The sequence below is a fragment of the Saimiri boliviensis genome, chromosome 14 (assembly GCF_048565385.1).
Source record: "Saimiri boliviensis isolate mSaiBol1 chromosome 14, mSaiBol1.pri, whole genome shotgun sequence".
Taxonomy (NCBI): domain Eukaryota; kingdom Metazoa; phylum Chordata; class Mammalia; order Primates; family Cebidae; genus Saimiri; species Saimiri boliviensis.
The window spans coordinates 80,464,975-80,483,704 of NC_133462.1; the positions used below are offsets into that span (position 1 = coordinate 80,464,975).

General features: G+C 40.2%; 1 protein-coding gene across 19 annotated transcripts in view; it reads left to right on the forward strand.

Annotated features, from left to right (window-relative positions):
• The window catches only part of DISC1 (DISC1 scaffold protein), a 380,547-nt gene that overhangs the window by 1,213 nt on the left and 360,604 nt on the right, over window positions 1-18,730 (forward strand). The gene's annotated exons all lie outside the window — the stretch shown is intronic.

Consider the following 18,730-nt stretch of genomic DNA (forward strand, 5'->3'; position numbering starts at 1 on the left):
ACTTTGCAAAGTGTTATCATTGACTGGACAAATTTGAGTTGAGCAGCACTAGGACCATATGAGCTGGGGTTTGGAGACAGTCTGCCTGCATGTCAATCCTGGACTTAGCTATGCCTCATTTTCCCCATTTATAAAGTGGACACTATGACAGTACCTGCTTCATAGTGTTGTTATGCAGTTTAACTGTGACAGTGGACGTGAAGCACCTCACCCAATGCCTGAGATACCCAGCATGCTCTCAAAAAACGTTAGTGCCTCTTTTTACTAAGCAAACTCTAAATAATTGGGAGTAATGTGAGAATACCAGTTGGATTTTATTAATGTAGGAATAGCAGGACATTTAAAAATAAATGTAGTTTTATTACACTTGGCATGATACATGAAGTCCTCTGAGGTTCAGTTCTGTGCCACAGAGCAAAAAGAGCCCTGGACAAGGGACATGCTGCTTTTCCGGCTCTTGGAGTTTGAGCCTATTTTCTCATCTGTTTACAAAAAAAGATAAAAGAAAAATGGGGGTAGTAATTACTGCCTTTTGTTCTGATCGCATTGTCTGAGGATCAAATGAGGTAAAAGATCTGAAGGCACCTCATGGAGTATGAGTCATTACGCACATATCACACATGATAGTACTAGGAGGGAAGAATAACATCTGCGGGTCTTTAGAACTTAAAATGTGCCAGACATTTCATTAGGAATTCCTTTGATGAACTTCTCCCTGCATCTTTATGGGACCGTGATGACAGTCCTCATTTCCCTAGGACAAATACGAGGTTCAGGGTCACTGTGCTTGGTTCCCAAGCCCACAGAGCTCATAAGCATAAAGCCAGGATTAGAACCCTGGTGGGTGCCACTCACAGCTGTGTTCTCAGCCACTGGCCAAACTGAAATTACAGGGTGGAGCCGTGATTCAGAACAGACCTATATTAGATTTTAGGTAACTTTTTGTTTTTCTTTAAGAGATATAGGGTCTTTCTCTGTCCCTCAGGATGCAGTGTGGTGGCACAGTCATGGGTCACTGTAGCCTTGAACTTCTGGATTCAAGAGATCCTCCTGTCCCAGCTTTCTGAGTAGTTGGGATTACAGGCACATGTCACCATGCCCACCTAATTATTTTTTTAGAGATGGAGTCTTGCTATGTTGCTCAGGCTAGTCTTGAACTCCTGGCTTCAATCATTCCTCCCACCTTGGCTTCCCAAAGCACTAGCATTACAAGCATGAGCCACTGGGCCCAGCCTCCATCCTGCGTATCTATAGACCCAAAATGTAAGACTGAATTGTTAGTTCTGGCAAAAGAGGCTTTGGGGTAATTTTAATTTCTTTCAGCCTTGTTTTATAAAATACCTTTTAAACTATCTTCTTGTATAACGAATGATGACAATTTGCAGAAAAGTTATTAAAACATTGAAGGAACAGATTGTGAGATCTCATTGCAAATCTTGAAGTGGTATCTGGATTAATGTTTTGTTTTAACGCTCACTTGCCAGAACCTTTAGGATACTACATTAGGTGTTAACAGGGATCCAGGCTTTGGGTGTCGTGGTTACCTTGCAGGGCTGGGCCCCAGGACTTTTCTGCAGAAAGCTCATTGCTCACCCAAGATCCTGCCAGAGGAAGCAAAAACTTCCGAGAGGAGCGTGAATGCTCTTTGTGCTGCAGAAACAATTCCTTGTTTATTTGTTTCCTAAATTAAGTTTATCTTATTGGTTTTTGTTTTTCCAGAAGTAATGCTTGCTCATTACAGGAAGCACAGAAAACTGCAAACAAGTAAATGAATGTTAAAATCTACTGTAATCTCACCAAGGTAGACAAACAGCTTGGTGTCTCTGTTCTTATAACCCATTTTTCTTCCGGTTTTTTTTTCATGGTGGAGTTTTGCTCTTGTTGCTTGGGCTGGAGTGCAGTGGCACAATCTTGGCTCGCCACAACCTGTGCCTCCCGGATTCAAGCAATTCTCCTGCCTCAGCCTTCTGAGTAGCTGGGGTTACAGGCATGTGCCACCATGCCCAGCTAATTTTGTATTTTTAGTAGAGACAGGGATTCTTCTCCATGTTGATCAGGCCGGTCTCGAACTCCTGACCTCAGGTGATCCACCCACCTTGGCCTTCCAAAGTGTTGGGATTATAGGCGTGAGCCACTGTGTCCGGCCTCTTGTAACTCATTTTTCTATGCTGCATGTATCCATTTGTGTCTTTCAAAAATGGGATGCAAACTATTACTGTTTTTGTTAAATGGCAAAAATAGCACTTGCTAATTGCTCAAATATTATGACCTTAACTTAGAAAAAAGTCAGTTTCTCATGTTCATTAAAAAGTTTTCTTTTTATAAAGTCTAAATATTTTGATTGGAGAAGGATTAGAGACTAAATTGTTGATGTTTGAATTTTATTGTGGTTTTGGTTAAAGTTTGATGCAGGACCTTCAGAGCAAAGAGAGGGTACAATGGTGACCTGTAAACAAGAATTTTTTTTTTTTTGAGATGGAGTGCTGTTCTCAAAAATCACACCACTGCACCAGGTTGCAGTGCAGTGGTGTGATTTCAGCTCACTGCAACCTCCACCTCCCGGATTCAAGTGATTCCTTTGCCTCAGCCTGCCGAGTAGCTAGGACTACAGGTGCAACCACCACACCCAACTAATTTTTGTTTTTTCAGTAGAGACAAAGTTTAACCATGTTGGCCAGGATGGTCTTGATCTCCTGACCTCGTGATCTGCCTGCCTCAGCCTCCCAAGTTCCTGGGATTACAGGCATGAGCCAACGTGCCTGGTCCCTTAAACAAGATTTAAAGACCAGCACACAAAGCTTCTGATTACAAAAAAAATAGGTAATATTTTAGGTTAGGGTCATTAGACCAGAATTAGAATTATTCTTTTTTTTTTTTTTTTTTTTTCCTTAAAAAAGATGGGATCTCCTTATGTTGGCCAGATTGACCTTGAACTCCTGGCCTCAAACAACTCTTCTGCCTTGACCTCCCAAAATGCTAGGATTACAGATGTGAACCATCACACCTGGCCAGAATGATTCTTTTGATAATAATGATTGTAATTCAGTTTATATGCTGTGTTCTTATGCAACCGAAGCAAAGCCCACTGCTTCCAGAGATTCCCCTGGCAGCCACCCTGAGTTGAGGAGGGTCCCCTCCTGGCACAGCTGGAGCCACCAGTGAACAGCCATGTTTCAGTCAGCACCATTTAGTCCTATAAGACTTTTGGCCTTGAAGAATCTTCTGTTGTTAGTTAGTTCCTGATTTTAATGACTTTGTGGTAAAAATTCCTTAGCAAATGACTTCTGTGCAACAATCATGCAATCTTTAAAATTCCAGATGCTTTAGCCATTCAGAATCCATTTTTTCTTTCAAAACCAGGGTTCACCAGCTGCTTCTCTTGAGCCAAGACTTTACAATCAGCTTTCAAATGTTCACACCAAGTAGAAGCAGGAAGGGAAAACTGTGGCTGGCCAATGAATGAAATATTGATATTTAGCTTTAGAAGGTAGGCAGGGACTGCACACTGCTGCCAGGACAGTCCTCACAAAGCACAGATCTGATTGGGTTATTGTTCCTCTGTGGAAAGGGCTTTCAGAGACTCATTATCTCTCCTCAAGCAAATTCTTAGCGTCCCTTTTCAAGCCTTCCATACACTGACCCTTAAACACCTAAATCTGACATGCTGGCCTTTTTATTGTGAACATTATTCTGCTCACCAAGAATATTACAGAACCCATCTTCCTTGCTCCCAATCTGAACACATCAAAATGTCATTCCTCATTTACGATCTAGCCAATAATCCTTCTCAGCCTTCTTTGGTTCTCTGGAATCATCTGCTCTCTCTTTCTTCTGTTATAGTTTGTTATGGATATAACCTGTTTTTCTGACTCCAGTATAAACTCCTTTAGCTCAAGGAAGTTGTCTGGCTTATCTCCTTACTTCTTCATCTATATAGTACACTTATGGTTTACTCTATTCTCACTGGATTAGACCAAACTCTTAATTATATTTAGGATGGATGAATCCAGTGTGTAGATTAATGAAGTCTATTATTTTTATATCATTTGAAGCCAGTCAGGAGTTTTAGAAGTTCAGTTCAGTTTAAGTATTTATTGAGATGCATAAACCATATAGTCAGATACCATGGTAGCTCTTGAATATAAAAAATGTATATGTACATATATTTGTGTATCTATAAACTGATTGATATACATATATATATATATATACATATACATTTAAATATAGTTGTCCATACCATTGAGAAGCCTATAGTCCCATGAAAAAAGAGAATTAATTCTCATGAAGTTTCTGGATACTGTTTCATCAGAATGATTGGGCACATCGGGGTGTTCCAAATCATTAAGAAGTTTCTAGCACTTACTAGATGCCTAATAAATACTTTACAGGCTGGATGGATAAATGGAGGAAAGAAGAAAGACTAATTTATAATATACCTATTGCTGAATTTACTCCTAGGTATGACAATTATGAAAACAATTTACTCAATATTGACTTCCACACTGTGTATGAAAATGTGCTGCTCTTCCTTCAGAAAGAGATGTATAGTTCTCCATTTGTAGAACACTGAGTTAATTTCCGGGTTGTGGTATTACTTTCACTCACATTTTCTCCTCTGTGGGATGGCAGCTCTGTAGGGTGGACACATGCTTTGGGAGACCTGCAGCTGTTTGTGTCTGAGGGCCGTGGTGAAGGGGAGTGACTCACTGACCCAGAACTCATGATCTCATCTCTCACCCAGCTGGCTAATCGGCCTTGGGTACAGGAGGATGAGCTCTGCAATCCCTCCTAATACGCAGCTTTTGTTTGTCTTTCTTTACTTGACTTAAATTGTAACTTGAATGGAAAAATGGACAAGTTCTATAATTTGAATTTAACCTTTATATATTTTTTTGACTGTGATTTGGGATTACCTAAGTGCTTTCATTCAAATATTTATTGTGTGAAAAGCTTTTTGAAACTTGTTTTGGAAAACATAAGGTAATAAATGATAAAAGGTATTGGCATTACCTTTGTTTTTCCCATTTCAAGGAGTCAGAACAGGCTCAGTGGAAACAAAATGAGATATCCTATGGGAGTTACTTTCCCTTCAGCTAATCTGGATATGAATTTATATTGACACTATCTGTAAAATTTTGTTCAGCTTTTTTATCTTTAAACTTTAAGTTCTGGGATACATGTGCTGAACATGCAGGTTTGTTACATAGGTATACATGTGCCATGGTGGTTTGCTGCAGTATCAACTTGTCATCTAGGTTTTAAGCCCTGCGTGCATTAGATGTTTGTCCTGATGCTCTCCCTCCTCTTGCCCCTCACCTGCCAACAGACCCTGGTGTGTATGTTCCCCTCCTTGTGTCCATGTATTTGCATTGTTCAACTCCCACTTATCAGTGAGAACATGCAGTGTTTGATTTAATGTTCTTGTGTTAGTTTGTTGAGAATGATGGTTTCCAGCTTCATCCATGTCCCTGCAAAGGATGTGAACTCATTCTTTTTTATGGCTGCATAGTATTCCATGGTGTATATGTGCCACATTTTCTTTATACAGTCTATTATTGATGGCCATTAGGGTTGGTTCCATGCTTTTGCTGTTGTAAATGGTGCTGCAAAAAACATACATGTGCATGTGTCTTTTTAGTAGAATGATTTATAGTCCTTTGGGTATATATACCCAGTCATGGGATTGCTGGGTCAAATGGTGAATTTTTCATTTATATAAATTTATGGGGTACAGTGCAATTTCATTACATGCATAGTTTGCCTACTGGTCAAGTCAGGGCTTTTAGGATGTCCATCACCCAAATAATATACATCGTATCCATTGAGTAATTTCTCATCCTTCACCCCTCCTGTCCTCACCCTTCTGAGTCTCCCTCCATTGTCTGTCATTCCACTTTCTGCATCCATGTGTGCACATGATTTAGCTCCCACTTATAGGTGAGACAATGTGATATTTGTCTTACTGTGTCTGATTTGTTTCGTTGAAGATAATGGCTTCCGGTTCCATCCATGTTGTTTCAAAAGGCATGATTTCATTTTTTTTTATGGCTGAATAGTTTTCCGTTTTGTATGCATGCTGTATTTTATTTATCCAGTCCTGTGTTGATGAACATGTAGGTTGATTCCATATTTTTGCTGTTGTGAGTGTTGCTGTGATAAAAATGTGAGTGCAGGTATTTTTCAGATACATTTGATTTCTTTAGGTAGATACACAGTAGTAGGATTGCTGTATTAAATGGTAGTTTTATTTTTAGTTCTTTGGGAAATCTGCATACTATTTTCCATAGAGGTTTCAATAAATTACATTGTGTTTAAAAATTTCCTTTTCACTGTTCACTGCATCCTCTTCAATATCTGTTATGTTATGACTTTTGAATAATGGCCATTCTGACTGGCATAAGGTGGCATCTCCTTGTTTCAATTTGCATATCTCTGATTAGTAGTAACGTTGAACATTTTTTCACATGCTTGTTGGCCATTTGTATGTCTTCTTTTGAAAAATGTCTATTCATGTCCTTTTCCCACTTTGGATGGAATTATTTTTGTTATTGTTGTTGAATTGTTTGGGTTCCTTGCATATTCTGGATATTGTTGGATGCATAGTTTGCAAATATTTTCTCACATTTTGTAGGTTGTTGGTTCAGTCTGTTGATTATTTCCTTTCTTCTGCAGAAGCTTTTTAGTTTAACAAAACACCATTTGTCTATGCTTTTTTTGTTGTTGTTGCCTGTGCTTTTGAGGTCTTAGTTATGAATTCTTTGCATAGACCAATGTCCAGAAGAGTTTTCCCTTGGTTTTCTTCTAGTATTTTTATAGTGTTGGGTCTTATTTTTAAGACTTTAATTAATCTTTAGTTAATTTTTGTTTACAGTGAGGTACAGGAGTCCAGTTTCATTCTTCTGCATATGGCCATTCAGTTTTTCCAGTATCATTTATTGAAAGGGGTGTTCTTTGCCCAGTGTATGTTCTTGTCAATGTTGTCAAAGATCAGTTGGTTGTAAATATGTGGCTTTATTTCTGGGTTTTTAATTTTGTTTCATTAATCTATGTGTCTATTTTTATACCAGCCTATTTTTTGCCTATTGCTTTATTGACTCCTTATTCTCTCTTTTAATGAGTAAAAGATCCTTTTTAAAAGACAGTATCTAAATTAGGAGACTGTCTTTGCCAATAAAATGAATAATTATTAATCATTTACAGAGCAGGGAACGTGTAAATCACCAGGAATTTAGTGGAGAGAAATACTATTTTGGATATGTCTTTGTATTAGTCTGGGGTAAATTTCTTGAGGACAAACCTTGTCTCATTTGCCTTGTTATAATTCATGCTAGATATATGGTAACAATAAAGACTTATTGAATTGGATTGTTTTAAAACAGCATGTGTAATATAGCCACCATGGCATGCAGGAGTAGGTAGAATTGCCCCCAACCAGGAGTGGCTCTTGAAAGATTGCACGGAGATTAGGTAACAGTTGGGTTAGAAAGCAGAGCACAAGGCACTTGTCTTAATGTTGCTTTGGGTCACAAGCACAGTTTCATGTCGATTGCATGTTCAAGATCAATATGCCAGAAGTGGCAAAAATCTCTAAAGGGGCCTTCAGCTACACATTTCGCGAGAGAAAAATGTCCATTCCCCATATCAAAGCGCATCATCACGATTCTAATTTGGGGTAGATTTAGGGGACTGATGAGCCCGGGGCACTGCTGCATCCCCTAACCAACCCTTGCACCTCCGGTGCTCCCAACACCTCCTGGGTTCATCATTTATCATGAATTATGGTGCATTCCTGAAACATTGGACAAATGCATCTTCTGGAAGCACAGGGGTATATTCCAAAGACAAATGTCATTTAGCTTGTGATAAAAATACTTTAACTTGCTTGTTATTTTTGTGGATAAGTGTTGGTTAACCACAACCGGCCGAGCGGCCAGGTGAAAGGACATGGATGGGGAAGAAGGGTCAGGGCCCTGCGTAAGTCCTCTAGTGTCTCTAGATCTCAGTGCCCTCCCTTGTAATAATATCAGCCCTCAATTTACAGAGTTGTGGTGAAGGTCCAATATGATCAGTGTTTGTCACAACCTGTCATCATTTATGCGTAGAGAACTGCTTTTACTATAAACTTGGTTGTACTGTCCCCAGCATCCAGTCCTGCCTGTAATCTGTTTGCTTTATTGCTTGTCCGGTGATCTGTGACTCCCTCCTGTCCTAATCCAGTCCAAGTAGATTAATGTTATCTGAATCACATTAGTGTTTCTACAGCAAAACAGATGCTTGCTCCCACTAAGTAGGATAAAGATTCTAAATTGCTTCACATCTGTGCACATGAGGTTCTGCCACCGTGTGAGTTCAGTCAGATCAGATTACTGCCAGATGAATTAGAGAAAGCTTGTGGTTCTCAGAGAATTTTGGATTTTGGAATTAGAGATGATGATGCATCATGGACTTGTACTTAATAGCTGTTTTGCTACTTCCCCTCCCCTTCCCTTCTTTTCCTCCGCCTCCATTTCCAGTTCTTAGCCTCAGTTGCTATTGTACTGCCTCTGTTTCTTGAGACAGGCTGCTGATATGCTGCCTTTGGTCTCTGAGCCACGAGGCACAGCTCTGCATAAGGGAGGAACAGATGAACAGGAGAGTGTCTTGGGGAAGATAAGCACAAGATATCATAGGGTTTTATTGTTCACCCACAGCTTCAGCACATTTCCTGAGCATGAGTGTGGACTGGCTTCTCCATAAAGCAGCACAGCAGCATGCTCTGAGTGGGAGTGCCTCCTGAACTCAGTTTCTAAAACCGTGGGCTCACCAGACCTCCTTGAGAGAGAGAGGTATATATATATATAAATAATATGTATATATATAGTACATATATAATATGCATATATAGTATATATATAATATACATATATAGTATATATACAACATGTGTATATATATAATATACATATATAGTATATATACAATATGTATATATAAATATATAATATATAAATAATAATATATAATATATAAATATAATACATATATTATTTATACACACACACACACACACACACACATATATATATATATAGAAAGAGAGAGAGAGAGAGAGAGAGAGAGAGAGAGAGAGAGAGAGAGACAGGGCCTCCCTTTGTTGCCGGTGCTAGAGTGCAGTGGAATGATCACAGCTCACTGCAGCCTCTACTTACTGGCCTCAAAACTTACTGGGTTTTCCTTCTAGTTATTTTCATGCCTTTGTAACCAATCCCATCTCAGCCCTGCAAGTAGTTGGGACTACAGGAGCATGCCACCAGGCCTGGCTATTTTTACTTTTATTTTGTTTTTTGTAGAGATGGGGTCTTCCTATGTTACCCAGGCTGGTCTCAAACTCCTGGGCTCAAGAAAGCCTCCTGCCTCTGTCTCCCAAAGTGCTGGGATTATAGGCATGAGCCACCATGCCGGGCCCCTCCCTGGTTTTTGATCCTTGGTCTGATCCCTGGATTCTCCTGCTTGGTTAGACTCTTTGGAGGGCCGACTCGTATAGACTTTCCAGATGCTGCCTCTTGGATGAATCCTTTGATGCTGCATTTTGCAGCCTTAGGACAAATGATAACCTACCCTGTAGTCTGTCCATGCTCTGGAGACCCTGATGGTCTTGCAGGATGAACTGGACAACTGCTTTCATTGATAGACCTGAAGTAAAAGGGTTGGCACTCTCAAAGTGCCCCGTTAAATACTAACCAGCAATGACAATCAAGGTGAGCTATTCCTTTGGTGGGTAGGATTCTGTCTTGGGCTCTGAGTATCTCTAGTGCTGCTGGTGATGAGAAGATTTAGTGTGGATGACTGATACCAAATGTATCATGGATTGTGTAACAACACATGTAGGTTGGCTCTGCCACAGGAATTATAGTTCTAGACCCAGTAAATCTTTGTTTTTTCACTGTGCAGTGGAATTTTGGTTCTGCCTATATAACATTTTCATCTATATGAAATGTAAGCTCTATACAATTCTCCATTAGGGCATTGTGTGGATTTTGGTGTTTGTGAATTTCTTCTGGCTCAGAAAATTCACTGCTCTTGCTGGTATAATTTCATACCCAAAGAGGGCATTCTAACCTTAAAAGAAGTTCAGCTCAGCAGATCGCCTGTCATTGCCTTTCTCTCTAAACACAGTTTTCCTTCTTCCTTGGCTTCTCAGGTGTTTTAGTTCAGGGAGGAAATAGTCACAGTGAAAATGTACTTAATAAAACCGTTATGAAAATGTACCCAACCTGAGTGTGCAATGGGACAGTGGAGGATGAGGACTCAGTTTATTGCCTTCCCAGCAAACCTTGCCCGCTCTCTGTAAATTTTCAGAGCTGTCACTTGTGAACTATTTCCACCAAGGGAGAGCTTCTGTAAAGTTGGGGACTTGGCAGGCCATTTCGCTAATCCTTTGGGTGTTCTTTTAGCATTGTCTGCAGTGAGTGTGGGAGTCAAAGGCCCTTCAGTGCAGAGATAATGCCAGCTTGTTTCCTGGAACCCTGAAGGAGCCAGAGTCAAAGGAGCTTTTTGTTTCACTTGTAGAAAAACCCACAGGAAATCCCAGCTTCAGATATTCCTATTCAGTCTTCTTGTCCCTTCAGATCTCACTGTGTTTAGGCCTCCCTCCTTTGAGTGAGGCAATACTGTACAAAAAAATAAATAAATGAAAGAATGCCATTCATGGTGGCTAGGGGACTGAGCACATACACTGTGTGCATGGGGTGGGAGCTTCCCCAGGACGCTGATGTCCTTGTTCTCCTAGCAATCAAAAACTGGCCAGTGAAATGAAGAGAATACTAGCTACCTCATACTGTTAAGAGAATTGACTGTGGTCATATGTCATATGTATAGAGTTTCAAGTCCACACTGTTTCTGCCTCACTGTAGGCGCTCAATATTATTATTGAGGAGCTATTATTAGATTTCACATCTCTACCAGCTCTTGTATCACTTATTTAGTATATGACTGGGAATAAGCCATTTAATTCTCTTCATCTGTAAGAAGGGAAGTACTCATGCTTGTTTTGTGGGACTATTGTGAGGATCATATAAGATGAGAGATAAAAGGGCTTAGAAAACGGTAGCATATGACAGGTGGCCTGCAGCCTGCCACTGTGCAGGTGATGTCCTACATAATGGTACTGGCTGAGGGGTCAATAGAGTCCTGGTGCTGAAGATGGCAAGCCTTTTTCTAATTCATCAGTGCAGAGGTGCCACCTTTTTCTAATTTACCCTCCCTAAAGGGACATCTTTTTATATTTTACCACCTCAGAGAAGATGCCTTTTAAAAATTTGCACAATGGTACCATATGCACCAGCTGCAATTCTGCCGACAAGAGAAAGTTGTTATTATTAGCGCACCAGACAGAGAATTCCGGAGAGTGCACATGGCATGCTTTATCTGGCTCCAATTTGGTCATTTCAGTTTAATTTCAATGATCTGATTGTCACAGAGTCAGAGGAGCAGTTTTGCTATTGCCCCAATTCTAAATTTTCTCTAGGATTTTCCTTGAAGGCAAGGACTATAACCCCCACCCTCCCTGTCACCTTTCTTCCTACCTACTGCCTTGCACACGTTCTTCAGCATGGACATTTGTTAATGACAGGTAAGAGTGTAGGCTGGCCTTTCACTTACCTTGCTGTGGTTTACTCTTTACTGCTAGGGCTAGGAGCCTGAAAGCTACATGTTCCAGGCTTTCTTGCCAGCTCATTTGCTGTTAAATTCTGTTAATAGGAGGCACTAGTGGTAGACCAGTAAGAGGAAGAGAAAAACTTCCTGATTCTAGATTTTATTGTGAGGCCATTCAAGCAATTGCTGTAGTGATAGTAAGGAAGGGGTGAGTTGGAACACCAGCAACCCTGCAGGTAATCTTTTTGGGGGCTCCAGTCTTGGTTGATGTAGTACTTCCTTGGTGGCTTCAGAGCCAACTGGCACAACCTCCTCCATAGTACAGCAGATTGAGCAGGCTGAGGGACAGCGTTTAGAAGCATTAACGATGGGTGTCTAGCTGTGACCTCCTTTTCCTTTTTGCTTCTACCCTGTCCTTCTCTTTTGTTCTCTTCGAGTTCTTTCCATATCTTTGTAACCAATCCCCTATGTTAAATTTCCTCTGCTTGACATACCTGGAGTGGTCTCAGTTTCCCTGCACTTAGCACGTGGACTCTGTGAATCTGTTGGGTGCTTAGGGCCTGGGTTTGCACCCTAGCATACTGTTACTGAATCCTTCCTTTCTCTTTCTATCCTCATCATGCATGCAGGATTGTTGCAGTAGACTTTAAATAGATCTTCAGCCACCAGCCTCCTTCTGTTCATTGTGGACATTATTGGTAGTTTAATTTTTCTAAAAATCTGTTTTCTGGATCCACATTTCTGCTCAAAACTTTATTTTTATGACAGCTGTTTAAGCATAGGTATAGTCATGTATGACCTAAACCCCAAAGGCAGGATCATAACCATGGCCACCTTTTCTGCGATCCTAATAACAGAGGAAGAGGGTTGGTTGTTCTTTCACCCTGTCTAGCTGGAAAGCAGGGAGCTCAGTGGAGACACACCAGTCATCATGCTCTTTGGAAAAGATCTCGAAGCCTGGCCATAGCTCCCACTGAAGCTCCTTTCTGCACCTTAACACTTCCTTGTTTAACTCAAGCCAGGGCCTTTAGAGTGGAGACCTTCATTGTATTGCCCTCTCCTCACCTCCCAAATGACAATATCCAGCTTTCAAGGTCTGTCTGTTGTCCCAGGGTTAGGAGGGCAGAGACCGGGCAGTTTATGTCACATCACTTTTTATACATGAATGAAAATAACTGTGAAATGTGCAGATGTGCTCTGAGCCTTGATAAAATTGTTATTATTGTAGGAAAAGTTTTTCTTATCCATAAGTTTTCCAATTTGCTTGAAGTAATGCTTTCAGGATATTCAGTATTGATGGGGAAACTCTCTTAAAGGAAATGGACATTACAGGGTCAGCTGGAGGAAAAATAATATACTTGGTGCTCGAACATAGCTTTGTTGTTTTTATATTTAAAAACATAGGCATTGTAAAAAGTCAAACAAGCCTGAAAAATACATGGGGGAAGATGATATGATCACTGAAGTTACACATTCCTCACTGTTAATGATTTAGGGAACATTCTTCTAGAAGGTTCACAGAGCCTGGATTATCTAACCGTACAACTTTACCGAAATGGGATTATGCTGCGTCTTGTTTTCTAACCTAAATGTTCCTCACTTATTAGTATAGCACAGAGATGTTTTCATGTCAACCATGAAATTGTTATTATTATTATTATTTTCTGAGACAGAGTCTCACTCTGTCACCCAGGCTGGAGTGTAATGGTGTGATCTCGGCTCACTGCGACCTCTGCCTCACAGGTTCAAGCAATTCTCCTGTCTCAGCCTCTGGAGTAGCTAGGATTACAGATGCCTGCCACCACGCCTGGCTAATTTTTATATTTTTAGTAGAGACAAGGTTTCACCATATTGGCCAGGCTGGTCTTGAACTCCTGACCTCAGGTGATCCGCCCACCTTGGCCCTCCCAAAGTGCTGGGATTACAGGCATGAGCCACTGTCCCTGGCCTAATGGATACACAATATTCCATGCTGACACCATAATTTACTCATCTAGGTACATTAAATTGGAATGTTCATAGTCATTGACCTTTAGAACATGGCAGTATTTATTAAGTTTTTGTATTTAAGGTGATGCTAGTTCTAAAGCATATATTCTGAAATCACAGTGACTTAACACCTTAGAAGTTTATTTCTCCTTATGTAAAGTTTAGTTTCTCTCCATTTGCTGATGGTTACCTTGTGGTACCAGGCATGCGTGGAGGAGCTGCTGTGCCTCACATGGCCATGCTGGGATTCAGGCCCTCTCCAGCATGTGGTTAGCAAGGTTGCCCAGGCCCTTGCCACCTAGCTGGTTGATAGTGGAAGAGAGCAAAGAAGGTGTCACTGGAGAGGTTTTAATGGCTCAGAACTGGAAGTGGCAGATACTGCTTCTGCCTACATTCCACTGGCCAGAATGTCACATGGCCATACAAAACTGCAAGGGAGGCTGGGAAATGTGGGAAATGTCACTCATTTGTGTATGTGGGAGGAAAGGAAGTACGTTTGGTGAACACTAGCCAGTTTCTAACAGAGCTTCCCTATTTGTTACCGAATTCCTGTTTTGCTTTTCTCCTCACACACAGAACACACCCCTTCCAGAGAGCAAACGAGAATAAAGTTATTTGCCTCTCCTCTAGTACTTCCCAGTTTTCAGTAGCAGAGCAGGGAAGCATCATGGCATTAGAAGCTCCCATTTAGAACAGGGTAAAGAACAGGTAGCACAGTCATTACAGGCCCAAGCAACAATGGAATCCACCTGGACAGGCAAGCTGGAGGTTCTCAGCCAGGGGGTGGGAGAACTTTCTTGATTAGACCTTGATTTTGCTCGGAAAGAAATCTCTTCTCAGTTGGTCTCCATGGCCCCAGCTCTGTCCTGGCAAGTCTCTCCTTGCACTTTATTCTCAGTTGGTATGTTTGAAGTGATGCCAGGGAGTCTGCCATCTTAGGAGGGTACACGGCTTTGCTGCCCTCTAGTGCCCTGCTGTTGTTTCAAGGCTCAAATAGACAAATGCGTTTAAAAAATTTACTTTTAGTCCAGGGATATAGTTTCTTTGGCCATACATTTTTGTCAAAAATTTGATAGGATTCTTTTTTTTTTAAATTAATTAATTTTATTTTTGACAAATAATTTACATATTTATAGGGTATAATGTAAAGCTTTCATATATGTATTCACTATGAAATGATTAAACCAAGTGAATTAACATATCCATCATGTTACATGCATATGTGTGGTATGAATTTGTGTGTGTGTGTGTGTGTGTGTGTGTGTGTTATGAAATTCTCTTAGCAATTTTGAAATATATATTGTATTATTATTAACTATAGTCACCATGCTGTGCAGTACACCTCAAGAACTTATTCCTTCCGTCTAACCAAAGCTTTGTATACTTTTGACCAACATCTTCCCATCCACTTCTACCCTTGCCCTAGCCCCTGCTAACCACCATTCTATTCTCTACTTCTGAGGTAGACGTTTTTAGATTACACCTATAACTGAGATCATGCAGTATTTTTCTTTCTGTGCTTGGATTACTTGTTTCTATTCTGTTTTCTTCCCTTAAGTTTTTTATGCCAATAGCAAATCCCAAAGTTTTTTTCCTAGATATTATTACCAACCTTGAATTATTATATTACTTTCTTACCCTAATGCCCCTTTCTCTCAATGAGATGGTGAATTCTTTGAGGCCTTCAAGGTCATATGGGAAGACAAAATTCTTTTTTTTTTTAATTGCATTTTACGTTTTGGGGTACACGTGAAGAACATGCAAGATTGTTGCATAGGTACACACATGGCAGTGTGATTTGCTGCCTTCTTCCCCATCACTTATATCTGGCATTTCTCCCCATGCTATCTCTCCCCAACTCCCCACCCCCTGCTGTCCCTCCCCTGTTTCCCCCCGACAGACCCCAGTGTGTGATGCTCCCCTCCCTGTGTCCATGTGTTCTCATTGTTCAACATCCACCTATGAGTGAGAACATGTGGTGTTTCATTTTCTGTTCCTGTGTCAATTTGCTGAGAATGATGGTTTCCAGGTTCATCTATGTCCCTACAAAGGACACGGACTCATCGTTTTTGATGGCTGCATAATATTCCATGGTGTATATGTGCCACATTTTCCCTGTCCAGTCTATCATTGATGGGCATTTGGGTTGGTTCCAAGTCTTTGCTATTGTAAACTGTGCTGCAATGAACATTCGTGTGCACGTGTCCTTATAGTAGAACGATTTATAATCCTTTGGATATATACCCAGTAATGGGATTGCTGGGTCAAATGGAACTTCTGTTTCTAGGTCCTTGAGGAATCACCACACTGTCTTCCACAATGGTTGAACTAATTTACACTCCCACCAACAGTGTAAAAGTGTTCCTATTTCTCCACATCCTCTCCAGCATCTGTCTTGTCCAGATTTTTTAATGATCAGGGAAGGCAAAATTCTTAATTAGTTCTTTGCTACAAGGCCTCCATTTTCAACATGTGTCTTCTGAAGTCTTCCAGAGCATCAATAGCTAGTCAGTAGACAGAAGAACAAAGAGAGTATAACAATTGCAAAAAAAGTTTTGATAGGTAGGCCTAGAAGTGGTGGACATTTTTTCTGTTCACAGCTTCATTGTCCAGGACTCAGTCACATGGCCACACATAGTTGCAAGGGAAGCTGGGAAATGTAGTCTAACTCTGTGTCCAGGAGAAAAGGGAAATGGACTGGTGAACAGCTGTAAGTCTCTGCTTCTGTTGCAGAGACTCTTCTAAGGGTCTTCTGTGTATTAACTCCCTTAATTCTGTGAGGTAGGCACTGTTGTGGTCCTCATTTTATAGATGGAAAATTGAAGCACTGAGAGATTAAATAATTGGCCCAAGGTCATATAGCTAGTTATTAGTAGAGACAGGATTTGAATCTAGACTACCTAGCCTCAGGGCCTGAAACCCTATTCACTACTCTAGACTGAGGAAATAGAATACAGTTAAAACATAAAAGTGAAATATAAAAATATAGTAAAGGCAAACTACAGACTTAAAGATTAAAAAGTGAGAAATGGATGTGATAAATTTGAAAAACTGCTTACATAAAGAGAAATAAATATGACAGTACAAGCTTAAGACAATAATATACAACATTCAATGTAATATAAGAATAAAATGTGATAAAACACAATGGGTGAAGATTGAAGAAGGTAGAACTTAGAAAAAAAGCCTATAAAATACATGTAAACTAAAAAAAAGCATAACACTGAAATGAAAAAGTCATCAAATATTACAAAGGAATAAAAATAAGTTAAATAAGTGAAATTAAGAGATAAATAAATGACAATCAAAATATTAAGACAGGGAAAGCACGGCTGGGTACGGTGGCTCAGCTTATAATCCCAGCACTTTGGAAGATCGAGGCGGGTGGATCACGAGATCAGAGAATCAAGACCATCCTGGCTAACATGGTGAAACCCCATCTCTACTAAATATAGAAAAAATTAGCCAGGCATGGTGGCACACGCCTGTAATCTCTGCTACTCAGGAGGCTGAGGCAGGAGAATCGCTTGAACCCAGAAGGTGGAGGTTGCAGTGAGCCGAGATCGTGCCACTGCCCTCCAGCCTGGGTGACAGAGCAAGACTCTGTACTCCCGCCTCCCCACCCCAAAAAAAGAAAGGGAAAGCAAACTTGAGACTCAAATTCAGTAAGACATAAAACAGCTGAAGTTCAAAACAATGAAAATTGAAGTTTTCTGTACTCCAAATAATAAAAGCTGAAAATAAACTAAATGTACAAATTTATAAATGAAACTAAAACAATGTAAAAATTACAAATACTTAAGAAGACTATGGAAGTTTAAAAATAAATACATAGTAACAGGTATAAGAAATAGCAACATACAGCCTGCTCTCACAGTGCTCCCATCTGAATCACTGCTAGTGAATAGGGGTCCCTAGTAGACATTCTCAGGGCTGAGAGCTGAGGGATAGAGAAGGGGATTTCAGGGCTTCTTTACTTTACCTCACTCCAGCTCTAAAATGCCTGAGTGGAATGGTGTCAGCAAACTGGTGGAGTAGGACACTCCAGGCCCTTTTTCATCCACAGAAACATTACAACAAAACAGAACAACTATAGATGATTAAAATAACTAGTGGGCTGGGTGCGGTGGCTCATGCCTGTAACCCCAGCCCTTTGGAGGGCTGAGGCTGGTAGATCACTTGAAGTCAGGATTTCAAGACCAGCCTGGGCAACATGGCAAAGCCCCATCTCTATAAGAAAATACAAAAATTAGCTGGGCATGATGGCCTGTACCTGTAATACCAGCTACTCAGGAGGCTGAGGCATGAGAGTCACTTGAACCTGAGAGGCTGAGGTTGCGGTGAGCAGAAATCACACCATTGCACTCTAGCCTGGGTGACAGAGTTGGACTCTGTCTCAAAAACAAAACAAAACAAACAAACAAAAAACTACTGGAACTGGGAAATAGTAAAACGTCTACAGAGTGAAACTCTGTCTCAAAAAAACCAAAACCAAAACCAAAAAATACTGGAACTCTGGGAAAAAGTAAAATGTCTATAGTAATAAAGTGAACATCCGTTTTTTAGAAAAACCACATTCAACAGTAGGTTCTAAAAGATATAAAAGACAAGTGCTTATAAAATAATTATACTCTATGTTCCTGTGCACATAATGTATAAAGATATAATTTGTGACATGAATAACGTAAAGGTGGGCATAGAGCTGTATAGAAGCAGAGATTTTGTATGCTTAAGTTGTATGCCCAAGTTAAGTTTGTATCAATTCAAAATAGATTGTTGTAACTATTGAGTATTATATTGTAATTCCCATGGTAGCCACAAAGAAAATATAGAGTGTACACAAAAGGAAATGAGAAAGGCATCAAAATATCCCTCTATTAAAAAATGGTCAACTAAACACAAAGAAAAATGGTCATGGAGAAAATGAGGGGCAAAAAAACTGTAAAATATACAGGAGGCAAAACGGCAAAAGTAAGTCCTTCCATATCAGTAATCGAGACTCTGTCTCAGAAGAAAAACAAACAAACAAAAAACAAGAAACAAACAAACAAAAAACTCCCAATCAAAAGCATAGATTGGCAGAATGAATTAAAGGAAAACATGA